This window comes from Galeopterus variegatus, unplaced genomic scaffold (assembly GCF_000696425.1).
Source record: "Galeopterus variegatus unplaced genomic scaffold, G_variegatus-3.0.2 Scaffold264, whole genome shotgun sequence".
NCBI classification, from domain to species: Eukaryota; Metazoa; Chordata; class Mammalia; order Dermoptera; family Cynocephalidae; genus Galeopterus; species Galeopterus variegatus.
In genome coordinates, this window is record NW_007726375.1 from 205,583 (window position 1) to 229,044 (window position 23,462).

At 36.1% G+C, this 23,462-nt stretch overlaps 1 protein-coding gene and 1 pseudogene across 1 annotated transcript in view; one reads left to right on the forward strand and one right to left on the reverse strand.

Moving 5' to 3' along the window:
- IL1RAPL1 (interleukin 1 receptor accessory protein-like 1) overlaps nt 1-23,462 on the forward strand; it is a 628,540-nt gene that overhangs the window by 58,974 nt on the left and 546,104 nt on the right. The window lies entirely within an intron of this gene.
- Nucleotides 20,093-22,182, reverse strand: LOC103585672 (annotated as a pseudogene).

Here is a 23,462-nt window from a genome sequence, read left to right on the forward strand (position 1 = left end):
ATGTAACACTTAGCCTGACTGGATGGAGATTTTCTCCAATTCAGGATTTACTGAGACACCCCCGCGCCCCCAGACCCGAATCCCCGTCCCTCCAGCCTTGTGCTACCATTGAACCTAGGCTCAGACTACTGTAATTATCAAGTTCGGTAAATACTCTTAAGGAAAATGTCTTCAGTGGGCCACTTAACTCTTTGATTTCTGGTTTTACTTAGATTTGGTGTAGGAATTCCTATCCTGTGAATTATTTGGTAATTTTGAGAAGAATAATTAACCCAGTATTTTTATGTATTTTCAGTGAAGGGGTTGGTTCAAATAACCTGGCTTGCCATATTACTAGAAAGAGAAATTCCCTGTCATTTCTTATTTAGGAACTTTCTCAACCAGATATTCTGTTTTAACATTTTAGATTTCTTGGCATAATTCTCATTCTCTGACCCAACTTTGTTGCTACTGTCAGCTTTACTTCTAATTTACACTATAACTTCTTTCTTCTGCTTTGGATAACTTATATTTTTCCTTCAATATCTTGAAATAGTTAACTCTCATTAATGTATGTCTTGGGAGAAAGAGTCAGTACTTGACAAATTGGGTGAAATAAAAGATGTAAAGTGAGAAACTCATGGGTAGAAATAGAGCATTATTGTGATGATTGACCATTTAGGCTGTCAGGAAATTAAATGAAGCCAGAAAGGGGTTGTGGGAAATAAGCTGATTAAACTAGGTAAGAAAGGAAGGAATAACGGAGGAACTGGAGGAACAGAAGTACCTGTTAATCTTGTGGATTTTATTATGTATTCAGATTTTCAAAATATCTATTAATGAACATTTGACTGTAGACCACATAAATCAGGGCTGATTCATAGTCTTCCCTTAGAACTAATTAGTTGATATTATCTGTAACAAAGGATCTTTTGACCTCAAAAGGACATCCTTGGAACATTTTCTCATCAAACCAATAGCTAGAAACAATAGAGAAATGAGAAGTTCATAATATAAGACATTGAAACTTAATGATTTCTTTTTTTCAATCTGGAGATCTTAGGGGGAAATAAAAAAATATATAAATCTCACCATGTTGTTTTCACATCAGATTTTTCCCCTGCTATTCTTTCTCACTTGAAACATATTAATGTACTACAAAAGAAAAAAGTTAAAATACTTGAAAATTTTCTGATGTAAAATATGTGAAAAAATATAAATAATTCTTCATCTCTGATTTTCTAAGTTTTTGCAATTTTTAAAATTTGTTCAGCCACTGTTAATTATTTATTGAGCTCCTTCTCTATCTTTGGCACTATGGTAAGTGTTTTGCATATAGTTTCTCTTTGTATTCTCAGAAAAAACTTATGAGATTCTAATTATTATTGCCATTTTACAGGCGAAATTGAGGCTCATAGAAAATAAGTAACAAATAATGTTGTTGTTTATAAAGGTTTCACTTATATTTACTTTGATGTGCATTTTAATTGTGCTCCTTATACCAAGCCTATGAATTAGTCAGATAATCTTATTCACTTTTTATACATGAAGACAAAGGCTCAGAGTAGTGAGGTGACTTGCCAAAGCCACCCGTACATTGATACAGTTGATGCTCAACCTCAAGGCTTCTAAGTCACTGTCTACTGATTTTCGACAGTGCTATACTTCTTTGAAAGATAAACACATGATGATGATGATGATGATAATGGTAATAATGATGATAACTTTAAAGATTGTACAGAGCTTGAGAGGAAGAGTAGCGACAGCCCCTTAATCACTACATTAGGTTTTTCCTTGGTTAAATAGTATCATATGGGCTGGTTGGTTCTTGCTTACATCCTGTATACAGATGTGTGAGTAAAGGTCACAAGATACATTTCAGCATTTCTAAGTTAATATATAGCCTTTCCAAGTATCAGTAAGTGTGGTTTTAGGTTAAAAGTAGTGTTGTGGTAACAGTTCCAGAACATGGGGACACAATTGTCACCCCATCCCAGATCCCCTCCAAGGATTTTAAGAATTTAGTTGACCTCAGTAAGAGCAGATTTCTGGTTTATCACTATCCAACACTAATTTTATTTAATAATACATATAGCTTGTAGGGGAGGAAAAAATAATTTTCTTCCTACCCTTCTAAGTTCTTGGCTGAGGCACTTGTAACAAAAGACAAATTAACAAAAGAAATACAAACACAGGTTTATTACCATGTATATTTCATCTATACATAGGAGATACGCAGGGAAATGAGTAAATCTCAAAGCATGGCTTAGAATTCAGGCTTAAATATCATCATCAGTTGCAAAGAAAGGAAGGAAGGAAGGAAGGAAGGAAGAAGAAAGAAAGAGAAAGAAAGAAAGAAAGAAAGAAAGAAAGAAAGAAAGAAAGAAAGAAAGAAAGAAAAAGAAAGAAAGAAAGAAAGAGAAAGAAAGAAAGAAAGAAAGAAAGAAAGAAAGAAAGAAAGAAAGAAAGAAAGAAAAAGAAAGAAAGAAAGAAAGAGAAAGAAAGAAAGAAAGAAAGAAAGAAAGAAAGAAAGAAAGAAAGAAAGAAAGAAAAAGAAAGAAAGAAAGAAAGAGAAAGAAAGAAAGAAAGAAAGAAAAGAAAAAACTGTGGATGAGACCAATTATGAGAATGACCAGGAAAAGTAAGATAAACAAGAGTAAGGTTTGTTATGCAGATTTAAGTCATTGTCTTTTCCATTGATAACAATGTCTTGTGATTTAGTTATCCTCTTTTTGGTCCTGACAAAGTGACAACTTACAGATAAAGATTTCCTTTATAAATGTGAGTTTATCTTTCAAAAAGATAACTTCAGCTGTTTTCAGAGTTTCTCCTGTGTCTTCTGTTTTCCAAAATAATCAACTCAAAATAATTTTATGCTAAAGAAACATCTTTCGGGGTGGCATATTCTGATCTCCTACAATCTTAATATCTAATGCCATGAAAAGAACCCAAGGAATGGACACAATGTGTGAATAGTTCTAGGAAGAACGTAATAAGTAGACTATATAATTATGGATGACAATCTGTGTCCCAAAATTTCTTTAGCTTTGTCAAATACTTTTTCTTATCAATACTTTTCTTTTTCATGTGCTCTTCTGATTATAGCCAGGAAATATTTATAGCATAAGCTATAATCCACAAATAGCAATTATTTCTTTCCTCTTGGATATCAGAAAAATATAGATTGTAAATTTAGGTGTAGTGATAAAAGTAAAAATGAGTGTGAGGTAAACTGTTATGCATGGAGCCATAAATTAGAGGGAAAAGACTGTATCTCTGAGTTATTAATAATTTCAATATTAAAAGGGCATATTCAGTATAGTACAACTCTGGAATTTCTAAAATGCCTATAGTGATATGTTAAAATGTTCACAGAACATGTTGATGTATCCTTGAAAAGGCTTTTGAGGACTATTTTGCTTTAAAAAACGTATTTTTCTTTGGGTCATTTTTCAGGATTACTCAGAATGAAAATATTTACAGACATAAGGGAACACCACCTCCAGAGAAGTTTAAAGAAATTATATTAAAATATATATAGTTGACCCTTGAACAACATGGATTTGAACTGCGCAGTTTCAATTATACAAAGTTTTTTTTCAACCACCCACAGATGGAAAATACAGTATCCATGGAATGTGGAATTAAATGATTAAAATTTTGCTTTGGACTAATCTAAATTTATCTTTGAAATCATGAAATATGTGTTCTGAACATTTATTTGGGGTTCATTAGTTTGAGTAGATGTTTATTTAATGTATATAGTATTTATTCATTCATTAAATCATTAATTCATATATTTGTCTAATCTCAAGCTCCTTATAATCATTGGCCCAGGCAAGTCCTGTTTCTTCAATGTATATGTATGTGTATACACATGTGTGTATGTATATATGCCCTTTTATCCCCCATGCTAATCCCTTCATTCTCCTACAATAAGGCAATCACATTAATATATTGAATGAATATCTTCTATTTGCAGGTATTTTTATAAAATATGTGTTAGTTTGTGCACATATATTTTTAATTTATTTAAATTATTTTGTCTATATTATATTGTTTTTTACATTTTTACTGAGCACAATACTTTTAAGATCCATTTATATTACATACCTACATATACACATATATCTGTATATATACGAGTATACAAACCCATATATTTATATGTATGTGTGTATGTGTGTGTGTGTGTGTGTGTGTATCAAAATCCAGCTTCTACATGCTGTATGGTTTTCCATGGTGAGCATGTACCACATTTGATCCTATTCACTCTCCCAATATAGATAACCTATTGCCTCTAAATGCACACCACCACAAATAATGCTGCAATAAACAACCTTGCATATGTCCTGTTATAGATCTGTGTGAGTTTTTCTCTAAAATATACATGTGGGAATGGAATGGCTGCATCATAAGTAAGTATATATACTTGTACGTTCCAAAATGTTGCACCAGTCTGTACTCGTACTAGCAGTGCTTGAAGGTTCCCATGATCCCTCATTACCACCTATATCTGGCAATGTGTAACCGTGTTCTAGTTTTCACCACAGAGAAATTAACCAGTTTTAAGCACCAAGTTTTGCGAGGGTGTTCTACTCTCTATTACTCTAATAAATGTTTATTATCAATCCACTAAACCAGTCTCATGAAAATTTGTAAGTTGTGATGTATTTACTGAAAAATAACAAATTTATTCCCTTAGGAAAATTCCTTCTGATAGTTTGTTAATGCTGCTAGTTTTTAGAATTGGTGATAGTTTTTCCTGCTTATATTTTATTTCTAATTTGATTATAGCAAATTATTTTCAGTCAAAGAGTATCAATGTCCAGGAGCACATGGGATTTAAAAATACTCTTAAATTAGTAAATGATACAGTCCTGTTTTTACTTAGAACACTTTCAATTGAATAATTCACTTTTTCATCAGTTGTATAATGGCATAACTCACATGCAAACTAAGTGTAGAAATAACATTAGGCTTTACAATTAAATAATTTTGATTTTGCATTTATTTTAAAATCAATAAAGGAAATGAAGACCACTGATATATATTTCCACTATTTATTTTACTTTTAAAAGTAATACCGGCTGGCCGGTTAGCTCAGTTAGTTAGAGTGCAGTGTTATAACACCAAGGTCAAGCGTTTGGATCCTTATACCAGCCAGCCACCAAAACAAAGAAAAAACCAAAATTAATGCAATAAAGACCAAACTTCAGCGTTTTCTCCAAATAAACAGCCATGTAATAGCAGAAATGTGCATTACAATTCTTTTTTTTTTTTTTTTTGTCTTTTGTCTTTTTCCGTGTCCGGCAACGGATCGCAACCCTCAGTGTTGCCCCCGTACCGGACCGGGGACCAGCAACAGGATCGCAACCCTCGGTGTTGCCCCCGCGCCTCGCTCAGCCAGTGAGCGGGAACCGGTCTGTATGTGGGATCCGAACCCTCGGGTGGGAGCGCCGCCGTGCTTCCTCCGCACTTATCCAGTGCGCCACCGGGCAGGCCCCAGCATTACAATTCTTTTCAATCACTTTTAGTCAATTGTTGACCTAACCTTTGTTAAATGTACCTAAGAATGTAGGGCTGCTGAGCAGCAGGAAGATAATGTATCTAGTTAAAGAAAAAAATAGAGGGGAACAAAGTCTGTTTCACACACGCACGTGCACATAGTAACAAATCTATGAAAATAGTTATAATAGGATTGCCAATATATTTCACTTCAGTACTTAAATATTAATTGGGTACTTACCAAAGAGCATGAACACAAGTGAAAAAGACATGGTCTTTGTTGCAGCTGATCTGGGGGCAACAGTTTTAGCACCCATCAAGTGGAAAGTTTGCTCAACTTTAACTTTTCAGTCAGAATAGTGTAAGCTGAACCATTGAGATGTCTGTGGTGTTAGCTACTGTTTCTGCTGTTAATAGTGGGTCCTCTTCAATTAGGGAACACACGATTAATTTTTTTTCGTCACAAATTTATGTGAATGGTCTGTTGCTCTGGGCTTCATCTTCAACATTTTGTCTCGTCCCTTCTTAAAATGAGTTATCCATTTGTAAACTGCTGATTTCTTTGGGGCATTGTCCCCATGAACGTTTTGTAAAGAATCAGTGATTTCACCATTCTTCCATCTAAGCTTCACCATAAATTTGATGTTTGTTCTTGAGTCAATTTTAGCATAATTTGTGTTGCGGTGATAGGGGCTCTTTTCAAAGTGATGTCTTATCCTTCTTAGTGCCTCAAACTAGATCCTGTTCAGAAATGTTATAACAAGTTAGTATGAGTTTATTTTGGTGCAAAACATTTTTGAAATGCATGCATAGTATTTTCATAATACATACTTTCCATGAACTTTTTGAAGACCATATATATATAGTTTTGTATATTTATATATGTATAATATTATTTTTAATTGACAAATAATAATTGTATGTATTTTGTGGTACAATGTGATGTTATGATATATGTACAAATTGTGGAATAATTAAATTAAGCTAATTAACATATACATTACCTCTTCTACTTCCCTTTTTTTTTTGTGGCGAGTACACTTAAAATCTACTCTTCTAGCAATTTTGAAATATACTTCAAAGACCTTCAGTCTAATAAGCAAACACACTAAACGTTTTTATTTCAGTGTAATATGGTTACATGCTATGATAGGCTTATGCTTGGGTTTAAATGTGTCCCTCAGAAGGTCATGTGTTGGAAACTTGGTCCTTAATGCAGCAGTGTCTAGAAGTGAGACTTTTTTTTTTTTCTGTGCTGTGCTGGCTCTAGATTTATTTTTATTTTATTTATTTTATTTTTTATTTTTATTTTTTGGTGTGGATAAGGACCAAAATCCAGGAGGTGGATTTTGTTAACAATGATTTTATTTATTTATTTTTTCTTTTAAATTTTTATTTTGTCAATGTAAAATGTGGTTGATTATTGTGGCCCATTACTGAGACCTCCCTCCCTCCTCCTTCTCCCCGCTCCCTCCCTACAGCCTTGTATCTGTTCATTTGTTGTATTAACTTCAAGGAATTGTAATTGTTGTGTCTTCTTCCCTCCCCACCCCCAGTTTATTTGTGTATTTATTTATTTATTTTTAGCTCCCACAAATAAGTGAGAACATGTGATATTTCTCTTTTAGTGCCTGACTCATTTCAGTTAATATAATTCTCTCTAGGTCCATCCATGTTGCTGTAAATAGCTGTATTTCATTCTTTTTTATAGCAGAGTAGTATTCCATTGTGCAGATATACCACCTTTTCTGTATGCACTCATCTGATGATGGACATTTGGGCTGGTTCCAACTCTTAGCTATTGTAAGTAGAGCTGCAATAAACATTGGAGTACAGGTATCCCGTCAGCATGATGATTTCCATTCCTCTGGGTATATTCCCAGCAGTGGAATAGCTGGGTAATATGGTAGATCTATCTGCAATTGTTTGAGGAACCTCCATAACATTTTCCGTAGAGGCTGCACCATTTTGCAGTCCCACCAACAATGTATGAGAGCTTCTTTTTCTCCATAACCTCACCAGCAATTATCATTCACAGTCTTTTGGAGATTAGCCATTGTAAGTGGTTTGAGATCGTATCTCAGTGTGGTTTTGATTTGCATTTACCGAATGCTGAGTGATGTTGAGCATTTTTTTATGTGTCTGTTGTCCACTTGTACATTTTCCTATGAGAATTGCCAATTTAGCTCTTTTGACCATTTTTTAATTGGGTTACTTGTTTTTTTGTTGTAAAGTTGTTTCAGTTCCTTGTATATTCTGGATACTAATCCTTTGTCAGATGTATATTTTGCAAATATTTTCTCCCACTCTGTTGGTTGTCTTTTAATTCTGTTAATTATTTCTTTTGCCCACACACCTACAACCAACTGATCTTTGACAAAGGCACCAAGCCTATACACTGGGGAAGAGACTGCCTCTTCAACAAATGGTGCTGGGATAACTTGATATCAATATGTAAGAGAATGAAAGTAGACCCATCCCTCCCATCATATAGTAAAATTAACTCAAAATGGATTAAAAAATTAAATATACACCCTGAAATAATGAAACTTCTCAAAGAAAACATAGAAATACTTCAGGAAGTAAGACTAGGCACAGCTCCTTTTTCCCCGCAACCTCGCCAGGATTTATCATTCACAGTCTTTTGGATATTAGCCATCCTAACTGGGGAGAGATGGTATCTCAGTGTGGTTTTGATTTGCATTTTGCAAATGCTGAGTGATGTTGAGCATTTTTTCATGTGTCTGTTGGCCATTCAGAAATCAACCCACACACCTGCAGCCATCTGATCTTTGATAAAGGCACCAAGCCTGTACACTGGGGAAGAGACTGATTCTTCAGCAAATGGTGCTGGGATAACTGGATATCCATATTCAGGAGATTGAAACTAGACCCATACCTCTCACCATATACTAAAATCAACTCAAAATGGATTAAAGAATTAAATATACACCCTGAAACAATAAAACTTCTTAAAGAAAACATGGAAGAAACACTTCAGGAAGTAGGACTGGACACAGACTTCATGAATATGACCCCAAAAGCACAGGCAACCAAAGGAAAAATAAACAAATGGGGTTATATGAAACTTAAAAGCTTTTGCACATTAATAGAAACAATTAACAGAGTTAAAAGACAAGCAACAGAGTGGGAGAAAATATTTGCAAAATATACATCTGACAAAGGATTAATAGCCAGAATATACAAGGAACTAGAAGTGAGACTTTTGGGATGTGATTGGGTCATGAGGGCTCTGCCGTCATGAATAAATTATTTTATTCATGGATTGATGGATTATTAAGGGAGTGGGTTAGCTATAACAGAGTGGGTCTGTTATAAAAGACAGTTTGGCTGTCTCTTATGAGTCCCCTCACCATGTGATGCCCTGAGCCACCATGGAAGTCTTCAGAGAGTCCCTATCAGCATGAAGGCCCTCACCAGATGTGTCTCCTTGAACATGAACTTCCCAGCCTCCAGAAATGTAAGAAATATATTTTTAAAGTAAATTTCCTCGTCTCAAGTATTGAGTTATAGCAACAGATAACAGACTAACATAATGAAAGTGTCATTTCAAATTTTTCCTCTCAAACTTTTAAATATATTTGATATTTTTAGAATTATTTACTTTCATTTCTGCAGCCAGTACCGAGAATTCAATAATCAAGTCACTCATAGTTCGTTTACTTAGGGTCTTTTACCAATCTGCAGTCCCTTTAACTCACTACACCAACCATCATCCCTGTACTAGTCCATTTTTGTTGCTTAAAACAAAATACATGGACTGGGTAATTATAAAGAAAATGAAATTTATTGTTTACAGTTTCTGAGGTTGGGAATTACAAAATCTATCTGGTGGTGGTGACAGTGACCCAGGGTCTCACATTACAGGATGGTGGAAGCAGAGAGAACAGAGAGAGAGAGAGAGAAAGAGACTCTCCTCTTCATTTAAAGCCCTCAGAACTACACCCCTGACCTCCATTTTTAATCCATTCACTACTTCACAGTCCTACAAATCGAGTCAGCCCTTCAGGGCTCCACCTTTCAATTACCATAATGGGATTTCCCACCTTCTTAACAGTCACATGGGGGCTAAGTTTCTAATACATAAATCTTGGGGGATACAACTGAAGCTTCATGGAGTTTTGGGGGGACATAATTCAATCCACTACAATCCCCCTTCCCCAAAATATACTATAAAATAAAAAGATAAAATAAGCAATTATAGGTCAATGACCTCAAAGTACTATCAGCCCATCATTGTTAGTGATTTCTAACCACTTGCGAGAGTAATTTCCTCAGCCTGCCGTGTACTATCTGTCCTGACAACTCATACTAAGATCATGTCAAATAATCTCAACATGAAGATCCTGTCCAATTAGAGATATCTCCATTTGATGCCCCTATAATGTATTATTTATTTATTTTGTTTCTTTGTTTGTCTCCTCAATCATTCACTAATAACAATTTACTCAAATGATGTGTGTGTATCCTCCCTTCTTTTTCGAGCTCAATTCCTTTGATGCTCTCTTATCAGGATCCCTCTCAACTATTCAAGGTCTCTTTCAATTGTTTGAGGGTTTCTCATAACTGCAGCCTATCCTGGTTGGGTAAACTATGGAGCTAGCTAGAGGATAGCAGTAAAGTGCATGCTTTCACCCTTAGCCCCACAGGGATCGAAAGTTGTGCCTGCCCACCTTCTGCCTGAAGGTGATGGTGACAGGGTGCTTCATAACCCCATGAGTCACTAAATTCTTTTGAATATTTCTGGGTGTCAATATCATTACCTTTCCCTTTCCACAAAGATCTCTCAAGTACCAGAGCCAATATTCAAGTCCAGGGCTGTGGGACTTCAATTGCTATGCTCATCTTCCTACACACAGGGCCTGCTCAATTTTCTTAACATGTCCAGGAGCCATTTTACCCCTTATTTTGATCAATTTTGTCTCATTATTGTTTTCTCTTGCACTAATATTTACATGCCTACTATGTGCCAGGCACTGTGCTAAACAGTTTAAGTGAATTATTTCATTTTATCCTCATAATTATACTGAGGTATGACATTATGAATGAGCAAACTGAGACTTAAAGAGTTTAAATAACTGAGCAAATGTCAGACAGCCAATGAAAGGTGAACCTTGGACTTAAACCCAGTCTATCTCGCCTTAGCACACATAATCTCAACCCTTATGTATTCCCAGCAGTAGATATGGGTTTCCATTATTCAGGGTTTGGTAAAATTGGCTGTATGTCTTGGGGTCATAATAAACCTGCAGGTTTTTAGATTCATTTAAATGATTCTTGATCATTTAAGACTGGGTTCATAGATGGAGTGGAGTAGTCAGGAAATAACCATAGGGGTCAAAGTTTAAAAAAAAAGTCCAGATTGGTTATAGCTTACATATTTTACTCTTTTATATTGTAATTTCCTTTTTTGTGCATAAATACCACATACTTAAAAGTTTTAACTTATTATTTTGGTCAAGACAAATTTTGTAATGCTTATTTTTCTGTTGTTGTGTTCATACTACATGGTTGATTCAAGGATTTTTAAATTTAAATTTACCAAACGAAGCACATAACTCAAAGTCCAAAGATTACGTTTTTTATCACAATACTTTAGACAATGATCAGCACATAGCAGTTTCTCAATAAATATTTATTGAGTGAATCCGTGGAATATGTTTATGATTAATATTAGTTTGTCCACTAAGTGTTTTTTCAGCTACCAGACCAAGGCTTTGAATTGAAAAGTATTTCCTCTTCGATGAAATGCTCAAATTCTGATACATCTTTCTTTTTAATAGATTATCTTTCCAAAGTCCATAAGCGTTTAAGGGTGCTATTGAATATATGTAAATAGTACTTATTGGAAAATTGATCCAATTTTAAGACAGTGATATATACCATCTACCGAATGTGTTTTTTTCCCCAACTTATGATGATAAAAAAAAAAAATGCTCTGTGATGAGAGAGTATAAACCTAGCCAACCACAGCCGTCCTCCTCTCTGAAGGTCAACTAGTTGGCTAATTTAGGATGGCCACAAATGGAATGACTGGGGAGACTAGCTCTATGAGATTTTGATACCCCGGAGACTATCTCAAGTATGTTATCTTGTCAACAGTAGAGGTGCAACAAAAAAAGAAGAGATGGGTAAGTGTTGATTTAAACCTCAGCTTTATGACTTCTAATATCCTATTGGCCTCAGCATGTCATATGGTGGGCTTAGATTCAGAGTGGAAGTTACATGGCAAAGGGTGTGGATACAGGGAGCGATGAAGAACTGGGGTCATTAATATAACCAACCTATTATACGAGCTTAACTAATTGCATCTATTCTTATAAATTGTATCTGGCATTTTCACTACAATTTTCTGATTCCCTACTTAGAGTTGAATTCTAAAAGACCACCTTTTAAACACACACACACACACACACACACACACACAACCTTCGTTCATTTTCTGCTTATATTGTACTTTTTGTTAACAAAATTCATTAGCTAAAGTATTTAGTTTTACAGAGACTGAACAAAAAGATAGCAGACTTTTAAATAGAAATATCACACAGTGTGGACTTTCTATTCAGTACATAAGACTAATATTACCCACATGGCATCTATCAAATAAAATTTGTGTGTGTAGATATTTTGTTTACAAGCACATATTGGAAGAAAACCATATATTTTAAAAATAGAAATGAGCCAATCATTCCACAAACATTTCAGTTGCCTATTATAATGAAATTGTGTGTTAAGTGTCACTCTTAAAGCAATGGAGATGACATTTGCGTATCAGTTTAATTGCTTTGGATTAAACATTGAAAGATGAGAGCCAAGAGAGCTTATTAAGCTGAAATGAGGGCAGGTGATAAAAAAGTGATATTATGTCAACACTACATCTGGAGGTCTGTTGCTATTTCCATTTTAAATCCTAAATTGTAGTGTTTCTAAAAATTATCATCAAATGCCATACAGTCTTGAAAGATAGTAAAAAAAAAAAAAAAACAAAAGAAGGTTAATGCATGAATTGTGCTTGGCAAATACAATTTGATTTGAAAGCCAAGCAAGAATTTTCTCTACTTCGTTAAAATTTATTTGTTCTTAAAGTACTAGACTGTAAGCATCTGAAAGACATTATGTCTCGTTTAATGCTGTATCTTCAGGGCTTTGACATAGTCTGTCCTGTAAAAGGTGTTCAAAAATACTTGAGAATCAATGAGCAAACAAATGAATGCAAGGTATGGCAACACCTGCAAGGTTACTGTGAAGAATTCTAGGAGAGTGGATTGGTTGGTGCCTGCAGCTTTATCCACATGCTCCCTACCACTGGGAAACACTGTGTGCTCACTGGCCTTCCCCCTCTTTGTTTGGAGATATCATCAGCCATCATTGAATATATAAAGTCCTGCAGCCACCTGCTTTAAAGTAGGCTATGTGGACTGTGGCACATATGAGGCAACTTGGTTTGCAAGTCAGAGTGTCTCCTGTTGGGATATTTTATTAGGGGATCATATTAGAAACCACCCTTAGTTTGCTGTGTTCACAGCATCAGAAAACTGATGACACATCATTTTGTAAATCAACAATAATGCATACCTAGGGATCAATTTAACCAAGGAGGTGAAAGACCTCTACAATGAAAACTACAAACCACTTCTGAAAGAAACTAAAGAAGACACAAAAAGATGGAAAGATATTCCATGCCCTTGGATTGGAAAAATTAACATTGTGAAAATATCTATACTACCCAAAGCAATCTACAGATTCAGTGCAATCAATCCCCATCAAAATACCAATGACATTCTTCACAGAAATGGAAAAACCAATGTTACATTTCATATGGAACAACAAAAGACCCCAAATAGCCCAAGCAATCCTGAGCAAAAAAAATAAAGCCAGAGGCATAACACTACCTGACTTCAAATTATACTACAAAGCTATTGTAACCAAAACAGCATGGCACTAGTATAAAAACAGACATTCAGACCAGTGGAGTAGAATCCAAAACCCAGAAATCACCCCTCAGTCTTATAGCCATCTGATATTGGACAAAGGCATCAAAAATCTACATTGGGGAAAAGATTGCCTCTTCAACAAGTGGTGCTGGGTAAACTGAATATCCATATGCAGAAGAATGAAACTAGATATGCATCTCTCACCATACACTAAAATCAACTCAAAATGGATTAAACTCTTAAGTATAAGACCTGAAACTTTAAAATTACTAAGGGAAAATATAGGTGAAACACTTCAGCAATTAGGTCTGGGCACAGGCTTTATGAACACGAGCCCCAAAGCACAAGCAACAAAAGAAAAAATAAACCAATAGGACTATATCAAACTAAACAGCTTCTGCACAGCAAAGGAAACAATCAACAGAGTGAAACGACAACTTACAGACTGGGAGAAAAATTTTTCTTACTATGCATCTGACAAGGGATTAATACCCAGAATATACGCAGAATTGAAGCAATTATACAGTAAAAAATCAAATAACCCCATTAAAAAATGGGCAAAGGAGCCTCTCAACCATTTTTAATTGCACAGTTCAGTAGTATTATATGTATTCACCTTATCGTGCAATGGTCTCTACAATTTTTTGTCTTGCCAAATGGAAACTCTACATCCATTGAACAACTCCCTGTATCTTCTGCCATATCTGTTTTGTAAGTTCTATCATCCCAAATGTAGCACCCCAATCTGATAAGATCCATCAGACTATTATCACATGTCATATTAACAGACAAACATAGAAAGTGAAACATTACTTATTTGCATAGGTTAGTATATGTCAACAATTCAAAAGTTTGACAAAATGTAACTGCAGAAGAAATGGAGTAATTTGAAAATGAATGTCTTAGTGATTTGTCATCTTACTCCTTAGTTTGGCCTTAGGTCTTGCAGAAGAAAACTTTTCTGTTATAATTTCTCAGAATAATCTATGCCTAAATAATAACTTCAGGAATATTTTCTTAGTTCAAGGCCAAGAAAAAAAAAAAGTTGTATTTATTTTTTTCACTTTTTACATATAAGTATTGTTTTAATCTCTGTTTAAAAAGAAATTTTATTCAAATACTGATAATAGTACTATATGATGTACATCCTAATTTCTACAATAGTAACTCCCAATTAATACTCTTTTGATGTTTTAAAAAGACAGATGTGACATTCAACATAGAGTTTGAGAATAAAAATGTCTACTACATATATTTAGAATTGTATATACTTATATAACATATATACTTGCATTTAAACTTTATAATAAAATTTTAATCAATCAAGTAAAAGTACTAATGTCATAAATGCATGCAAAATTATACAATCCATGTTTGAAAAAATAAACAAAAAAGCCTGAAAAGGATATTTACATTAATATCTATTTTCAATTCTTAATTTTTAATATGTTTACTACCATATTTAATCCTTAAAACAACAATATAGGAATCTAAGAAATATAGTCATGTGCTGCGTAATGTTTTGGCCAATGACTGACCACATATATGGTATGGTCTTGTAAGAGTATAATACTTTTTTTTTTTTTTTACCTTACCTTTTCTATGTTTAGATACAAAAATTCTTACCACTGTGTTACAGCTGCCTATAGTTTTCAGTGCAGTAACATGCTGTTTACAGCTGCCTATAGTTTTCAGTGCAGTAACATGCTGTTCAGGTTTGTAGCCTAGGAGCAATAGGCTATAACATTTATTTATTTATTTATTTATTTGTAAAGAATTTTTTTAAAAAATTTATTTTGTCGATATACAATGTGGTTGATTATTGTGGCCCATTACCGAAACCTCCCTTCCTCCTCCTTCTCCCCCCTCCCACCCAACAATGTCCTTTCTGTTTGCTTGTCCTATCAACTTCAAGGAATTGCAAATCGGGGGGCGGGAGGGGAAGAAGACATAACAATAGGCTATACCATTTAGCCTAGGTGTGTAGTAGGCAGTATCATCTAGGTTTGTGTAAGTGCACTCTATGATGTTCGCACAAGGAAAATTATGTGTATCCCAGTCGTTTAGACAATGATTAGCCCATAGCAGTTTCTCAATAAATATTTACTGAGTGAATCTGTGGAATACATTTATTATTAATATTAATTTGTCTATTAAGTGTGTTTTTTTAGCTACTAGATCAAGGCTTTTAATTGAAAAGTATTTCCTCTTGGAAGAAATGCTCAAATTCTGATACATCTTTCTTCTTAATAGAATGTATCCCTGTCAATCAATGCATGACTATAGTTTTTGAAATGCTGTAGTAAAAGATGCTATGGAAATAGTCTCAGACTCCAGAGGGGTGGTGCTTAGGCACAGAAGAGGAAAGGAGTTCCCAGTTGAGGGTCTCTGGCAACACATGGCACATAGATAGTACCAGTAGTTACGTGCAGCCAGAGCCATAGATGTGAGTGTGGAAGTGGTAGGAGATGAGGAAGGGAGGTAGGCCAAGTCTAGGTTAATGAAAGTCTTGTATAGGCAAAGAAAATAGTTTTAACTTGATTCCACAGAGCATAGGGATGCAGAGAAGGATATAATGAAAGGAGACATGGTCAGAAATGACACAGATGAAATATTTTGTCATAAATCCCTTTACTAGTGTCGGGACCCATTCTGCCTCCAAATTCATTATTCTCTTACCATTGATTGTACGGTTGTTCAGCTATTAGGATGGAAGTCTATGTATTTCTCTAAGGACCCCTCGAGGTGCACAAGCTGGAGTAGAAGTTGTTTGGGATGATTGAGTATGCAGGTAGATTTTGTGCTCTTATCATATATTTAAAAAATATATATCTGTATTAGTCCATTTTTGTCACTTAGAAACCTAAAATTGGGTAATTTATGAAGAAAACGAAAATTATTTCTTACAGTTTTGGAAGCTGGGAAGTACCAGGTCCAGGGAGTGCATCTGGTGAGGACCTTCTTGATGTGGACTCTGAAGAGTCCCATGGCGATGCAGGGCATCACATGGTGAGAAGGGAGAGAGCTTATTAACATGCTTCCTCCTCTCCTTGTAAAGTCATGAGTGCCACTCTTGTGATAATCCATTTACCCATTAACTCTTTAATCCATGAATCCACAAATGGGTATAGCCCTTACAATTCAATTACCTCCCAAAGGCCCCACCTCTCGACACTGCCACATTGGGGATGAAGTTTCCACATAAACTTTGGAGAAGACAATCTTTCAGACCGTAGCAATACCCACATGTATGAATATACACAAGGTTTTTTGCAGGAGAGATGGTTTGATCTAGTGATTTAGTTCCTTACCTTACTCTGTTATCCTAAAATATATTGTTTAGGAATTGTAGAAATCATTTTTAATTAGAAGATATATTTTAAAAATATTTTTATATTATAATTATTCATTTTTTCCCTGTAATTCCCTACTGTAATGTGTTCAATTTCATCTAAACTTATCATTTTTCATTCACTTGTCCATTATAAGCAAAGAAACTTTTACCTTTTCTCTTTCGTGATTATATTGTCTGATGGGGACAAAATAATTGAGACAGAATATAGGAGCGAGATTAATGGCAGACAGCAGATGCACTTGATATTATGAAGTGTTTGCAAAATAAGAAGCACCACACGAATAATGCATTTGAAGAATATTGTCAGGCATATAATATTAAGAGTCATATATCCAAATTATCCCTCAATTACTGAAGAATTAAAAACAAATTGTCCCATGCTTCCAGTTTTATTAGACACAAAGAGATTCACCATGGGGAGCTTCTAGGTAGAGTCAAAGGGTTTGAGTTTATTAATAGAGAACTAAAATTAAATATATGTATATATATGCATGCATTTATGTATATGTATATTTTAGTGTATTCATACTATTTGTATGCTTATATTTACTGTATATGTATATGTATAGCATACTGAAGCATTCAAAGAATCTAGAGTGGTTTTTTATTTTTTTTAAGAATTAATTTTTTATCATCTATTTGCCATTAATTCTGTTTGACTTTTATGCAATGTTACAAAATACTGTCTGCACTAATACAATTTAGATAGTTTATTTTCAGTTTGATTACTTGTGTTTATTTTTTTCAAGTATATATATCAACAATGGAAACATCTTACTTTCATTAATCTTGACAAGAAACTTAAGAAGTGGACATTACTTGTCACATTTTAAAAAATTAGGAAACGGAGACCTAGAGAAGTTAAAAAATAGACTTAAGGTTAGTAAATTGCAGAGCTGAGATTTTGGCAACATGGTGACTGGTGCTATAGTTCATGCATTTACTTCATTAAATCATTTCCATTTTTATTTTCTTTTGCTATTATTACTTTATTACTATTCCAAAGATCCTGTTTATTTCTTTTTAAAAAAATTTAACTGAAACGTATTGATTGCACATATTTATGGGATAAAGAGTTATACTCCAATACACGTATGCAATGTATAATGATCAAATCAGGGTAGTTAGCAAATTCATCATCACAAAAATTTATCATCTCTTAGTGATGAGAATGTTTAAGCTCCTCTCTTTTAGCCATTTAACAATATATAATAAATTATTTTTAATTGTAATTGCCTAGGATTGCTGTACACCAATAGAACTTATTTTTCCTACTTAGCTGTAGTTTTATGTCCATTAACCAACCTCTCAGTAATCCCCCCTTCTCTCTCCACTTTCCCACCTCTAATAACCATGGTTCTACTCTCTACTTCTGAAAGTTTAAGTTAATATTATTATTTTTAGCTCCCATGCGTGAGTGAAAACATGCGATTTTTCTGTGTCTGGCTTATTCCTCTTAGCATGATTTTCTACAAGCTCATCCATGTTGCTGTAAGTGGCAGAATTTCATTCATTTTTTATGACTGAGCAGAACTTCATTGAATATATACACCACATTTTCTTTATCCAATCATCCATCGATCGGTATTTAGGTTGGTTCCACATCTTGGCTATTGTTAATGAGCTGTGATAAATGTTGGAGTGCAGGTATACCTTCTACATGATGATTTCGGTTCCTTTGGATAGATACCCAATAGTTGTATTGCTGGATCCTATAATAGTTCTATTTGTAGTTGCTTGAGAAACCTCTATACTGTTTTCCATAATGGCTGTGCTAATTTACAGTCCCACCAATGATGTACAATAGTTCTCTTTTCTCCGCATCCTTGCTAGCATTTGTTATTTTCTGTCTTTTTGATAATAGCCAGTCTAACTGGGGTGAGATAATATCTCAATGTGGTTTTGATTTGCGTTTCTCTGGTGATTAGTGATGTTGAGCATTTTTTCATATACTTGTTGGCCATTTGTATGTCTTCTTTTGAGAAATGTCTATTCAGCTCCTTTGCCCATTTTTTAATCGGATTATTTGTTTGTTTGTTTGTTTATTATTGAGTTGTTTGAGTTCCTTGTATATTCTGGATATTAATCCCTTGTCAGATGTATATTTTGCAAATCATCTCTTCCATTTTGCAGGTTCCCTCTTTGTTCTGTTGTTTGCTATGCAGAAGCTTTTTAGTTTGATATAATCCCATGTTTTTTTCTTTTATTGTTTGTGTCTTTGGGTCTTATTCATAAAGTCTTGGCCCTATCCTACTTCCTGAAGTGCTCCTGCTATGTTTTCTTCTAGGAGTTTTATGGTTTCAAGTATTATATTTAAGCCTTTAATCAATTTTGGGTTGCTTTTGGTATGTAGTGAGAAATAGGGGTGTAGTTTCATTCTTCTGCATATGGATATCCAGTTTTCCCAGCACCATTTATTGAAGAGTCTGTTCTTTCCCCAATGTACGTTTTCAGCGCCTCTGCCAAAGATCAGTTGACTGTAAATGCATGGATTTATTTCTGGGTTTTATTTTAAAAGCATAGGCTTGTGCTCCTATATAAAGTTTGTATACCTACCAAAGTAAAATACTGACACATTTCAAAAATACAAAAATGAGGTAAAAACTCAGAAACTCTGATTCAATGCTCTCGAGGTTTTTTTTTTTTTTTTAAAGAGAAAAAGTAGTGCAAGACAGGATTTTGGAGTGGTTGGTGTTCCTGTCTTCATTTTACTCTTTTGCTGGCTTGCTGTATGCCCACTACCCTTTGGCTTGCTGTATGCCCTCTACCCTTTGGCTTGCTGTATGCCCACTACCCTTTGGCTTGCTGTATGGTCACTACCTTTTGATTTGCTCTATGGTCACTACCCTTTGACTTGCTCTATGGTCATTACTCTTTGACTGGCTTGCTGCATGCCCACTACCTTCTGGCTGGCTTGCTGTATGGCCACCACCCTTTGACTGGCTTGTTGTATGGCCATTTCCCTTTGGCCGGATTGCTCTATACCTGCTACCCATTGACTGGCTTGCTGCATGCCCACTACCTATTGGTTGACATTCTGTATGCCCGCTATGTGGCTGTGGCTGAGCTCTTTGGGTTGCTACTGTTGCCACAGCCACTAGATACTGCACGAATCTCAGCTGTTTTACCTGTATCTGCTGCTGCTGTGGCAAGTTAAAGGCGAGCTGGAATGTCTGCTGAGGAAGGCTTTGCCCAGGTGGTCTCTGCGCAGAGCCAAGCTCAAGCAGTATGATTGTCCGGGGCTGCAGGAAACCTCTGACTCCATAACGTTCATGACAGCAGCTTGCTGAGCGGGTTAGGCCTGTTCCTGGCTGCTGGCACCTTGTATACCACCCACTGCCACTGGCTGTGGAGGATATGCTGTGGGATGCTGAAGCTGTTGTTGTGGAATCAGCTGCAGCTGCGGCTGCTGTTGCTGAGCTGGTGGCAGCAGCTGCTGCTGGATGTTCAAAATGAGGGAACCATGTGGAAGCTGGAGTAGAGTTAAGGGCCCAAGACCCGAGCCATTGTTTAAAATAAGCTGAACCCCCACTTGAGAAGGCGCCTGCACTGCCCCAGGCAGTGTACTTGGGAGCTGACTTCCAGAGGGCAGAGGGCCATGGGAATGGATTCCTGCAGGAGGGGACACCAGTGGCACTGGCCAGCACGGGGTGCAAGCTACTCACCAAAGCCAGGGCTGCACGGACTGGGCCCATCACATTGATGACCTTCAGGTCAGTGGGTTTTGCTGGGACCTGGGTGTCCGGGGTTCTTTTTGAGGGGCTGGCTGGGGTCATGGCAGCTGGAAGAAGGGTCTTAACCTGATTGAGATTCACAGACAACTTCTGAGACAGACTTGGTGGCTTAGGAGCAGGAACAGAGGATGGACACTTATGAGAGCTGCTTGCCTGTCATGGAGGGAAACTGTTGTCCGAGGAATGATTTCTTGAGCTCGAGGGAAGTTGGATGGGGGCGGATCGACGTTTTACTCCCTCCCCCGATATGGAAGACTGGACCACCAGGGACTTAGGCTGTTCTGGTATTTTTCCTGAAGAAAGCTGACTGGGACTGGCTGAGCTCCCGGAGCTGTGTGACATCCTGCCTGGACATTTGTCTTTCCTCTGGACTGATTCCTAGTGCTGGCTGACTGCCCTCCCAGCATCAGCCTTTGACCCAGGCATGAAACCATCTGAATGGTCATCTGGGGAGAAGTGGGGGAAAGACACCTGGCGCTCACATCTGGCTTCTTTGTGTGGCCATATTTTACCAGAGAAAAGTGGATCATTAAATGACTGCATGATGCTCAGCTTTGCTTTCTGGGTCTGACCACCTGCTTCACATTCAAATACACAATCATCTTTTTCCTCTTGAGCTGGCCAGAAGGTTGGTTGTGAGTCATCAGATCTGAGGGACTGTTCTCCTTTAGCATATTTTTCCACACCCACTTCAGAATCACAGGGTCTCCATTTCCACATGCCTACACAATTTCCTGCTTTAGAAATTTTCAGGTCATAATGCTGACCTGCTGTTTTAGTCCATTTTCAGCTGCTACAACAGAATTCGTGAGGCTGGGTAATTTATAAAGAGCAGGAATTTATTTTTCCACAGTTCTGGAGTCTGGGAAGTCCAAGATCAAGGTGCTGGCACCTGGTGAGGTCCTTCTTTCTGCATCCTCACATGGTGGAAGGCAGAAGAGAGAGAACCCACTCCCACAAGCCCTTTATATAGCAGCATTAATTCATTCATGAGGGTAGAGTCCTCATGACCTCTCATTAGGCCCCACCTCCCAACACTGTTGTATTGGGGTTTAAGTTTCTTACATAAGAATTTGGGGGAATATATTCAGACTGCAGCTGCTTTTGTTTTTCTTTTTGTAATAAGTTGATATGCTTAGCTTAGAAGGAGGTTTACAATGAGACAGCTCTTGCTGCTGATTCAGGGAAGATACAGAATATTTCTCAAAGCACCATTTCATTGGGCCAATATTCATCTTTTGCTTATTATAGATTGGCCATTTTAGAAATTCTGCCTGCTGCAGGCTTTTTATAATTTAGTAATCATGTGTTCCTGATTTCTTTTGAGTCTGGCTAGCTCCTGTTGCATATCTTCCTATTGTTTGTCCTTTTCTATTTGGAGTTTTTAAAATTTATTATTCATGGTGTTATTGCAATTCTACAATGGCTTGTTTAGGTATAAAACTCTTTTCGGAGTGTAGACTTAAAATTTTCCTCTGCTGTGCACAAGTGTGGATGTGTCTTTGCAGTGGTTTCATCTGCTGAAATGATATTCAGCTTTTGGCTTTCTTTTCCAGGACAAGCAATAGAAGACGCTCCTTTGAGGTGTGGGGCAGGAGACTGCATGGCTTACTTGATTTTGTTTTTCAAGACCACCTTCTTTTGTTGCCATTATGACATTCAGGTTTTGTTGTTGGTGGTGTTATTGGTGGTGGTGGTATTTTGAATAAATGGTGCACTTTTTCAGAAGTGTGGCTTCTTCTGATTCTTTGACACTATCTTGTTTCATTAGGCTTCTTAAACTTGATTTATATATTTATTTATGGCAGCTGGCTGGTGTGGGGATCCAAACCCTTGACGTTAGTGTTATGACATTGCACTCTAACCAACTGAGCTAGCCAGCCAGCCCGGGGTCCTCTAACTTTAGTCAGTTCCTTTTTTCTTTCAGTCGCTAAGTCTTCAAAGAACACATTTCCTCTCAAAATTGCCTCCCTATTCCTAAGAGGGGATGTCTATATCTGGTCCTATGCCGTTTCTATTCTCCTTTGTTTGGATTTTCCAATGACCAGTGCTCTAGTCTACCCGGCCTCAAACTTCTTCTCAGTATTCCCCAACTCAGGATTGGGCCTTAAACACCTTCTACAAATTAACAAGAATAAGCAAATTAACCCAGAAAAAATGGATCAAAATGACAGTTCATAAATGGAATACAAAAAATATTTAAGCATAGGAAAAGATGTTCAACCTCAAAAATAATAGAATTGCAAGTTAAGACTAAAATAAAAGACCATATTTTTTACTTACTAGATTGCTAAAGATCAAAATATTTCATAGTTTATCATATTAGCTAATGATGTGGGGAAATAGACAGTCTCAAATATTGCTGTTGAAAGTTTTAATTGGTCCAATTCCTGTGGATAACAAAGAACCTGGTAATGAGATTTGTCCCCAGTTTTGACTTCAGGATGGCTGGGCTACCTATGTGGGAATTTTTCATCACTGGCCTGTACCCTCATTAAAAATTTACTTATTTTTTTTAAGTTTTAAAAAGAAGTACAATATTTACCCTGTTGCTTTGTACACTGCCAGCACACCACTGTTATTCATCAGTGTGGCAGCACTACTTCATTCTAAGTATCACTTGGTAACATGAGAGCACTCAAGAAGGAATGAGTAGCAAGGACAAAAACGTAGGGAAATTCTAGCTTTTAAGGTAAAAGAAGAGAATGAATAGAGGCACAGAAGGAAAACCAGCCCTCTACTAACATCTCAAAACGAATGGGCAGTAAATAGTATTAAATGTCCTAGAGTGCTCAAGCTGGATAGCCATTGAGAGCCAGGTTATTGATTACGTTAGTAACATTTTTGAGGAATAGTGGTGAGAAAATGTAGACCGTAGTAGAGGAAGGGATGGGTCTATCTTGAGAAAGTGAGAAGAGTAGTTGAGACTAC